The following is a 1089-nucleotide window of genomic DNA, read 5'->3' on the forward strand; positions in this document are numbered from 1 at the left end:
CGGCCCGCCAGAGCAGACGGCAGGGAGGAAGCGACGATCGCGCCGTCGGCGCATCACCCCACAGCCGGAGATTAGGACTTCAGAACTGCCGGCTGCGGTGAGTGGAAAAGACACTCTGTCTGTTTCGCCAGACCTTTTGACTGTTTATACCGGAGCTGTGTTTTTTGAGTTAGCTTCCCAGCCAGAAGCTCAGTTAGCTGCCCAGCCGTCACCTCCATCACATTCAGCCTCACTACCCATAGCCCAGTTACAGTCACAGCCAGACTTATTAGACACTATGTTACAATCCATAGCCCAGTCAATAGCTCAGTTGGTAGAAGACTCATCAGCCTTATCAGCTCAGCCACCTATTCAGCCATCATCTTCACCAACTCCTCCGGTACAGCAAGCCATGACAGTTCAACCCATACAGGACAGTTCAAAAACTTCTTATTCTAAGCAGAGAGACAAACCACACAATATTGAAAACATTCCTCAAGAGCTGGCCAGCTCTGAGACTGTGACGCACTCCAGGGCCTCCCGAAAGGCTGGGTTTCAGCCCCCAGCCGACTCTGGACCCCTGGAGGTTAAGAAGCCAGCTGAGGACTGCACCCGGCTGTCGCTGCCTGAACTGAGTCAATGCTCTGTGCAGCTGCAGTCTGCTTTGTGTTTGCCAGAGGCCCGTGCGCCTGCTGGTTCCGACCCGTTCCTGCCAGAGGCCCGTGCGCCTGCTGGTTCCGACCCGTGTGTTCCAGGGGCCCCAGTGCCCGCTGGTTCTGACCCGTGTGTTCCAGGGGCCCCGGTGCCCACTGGTCCAGAGACTGTTTTTGCTGGAGGGCCCGAGGAGCCCGTCCAGCCTCCTGCCTAGTCAGCTGGAGGGCCCGAGGAGCCCGTCCAGCCGCCTGCTGCAGCTCCATCAGCCTCGCCTGGCCCGGCTCCGGCTTCATCATCTTCACCTGGCCCGCTCCGGCTTCCTCAGCGTCGCCTGGTCCGGCTCCGGCATCCTCATCCTCGCCTGGCCCGGCTTCGGCTTCATCTTCGCCTGGTCCGGCTTCAGCCTCCGCTTCAGTCTTGCCTGGTCCAGCCTCCGCTTCAGCTTCAGCTTCGCCT

Source organism: Haplochromis burtoni, unplaced genomic scaffold (assembly GCF_018398535.1).
Source record: "Haplochromis burtoni strain Fernald_Lab_line unplaced genomic scaffold, NCSU_Asbu1 Contig_399, whole genome shotgun sequence".
In the NCBI taxonomy this organism is placed as follows: domain Eukaryota; kingdom Metazoa; phylum Chordata; class Actinopteri; order Cichliformes; family Cichlidae; genus Haplochromis; species Haplochromis burtoni.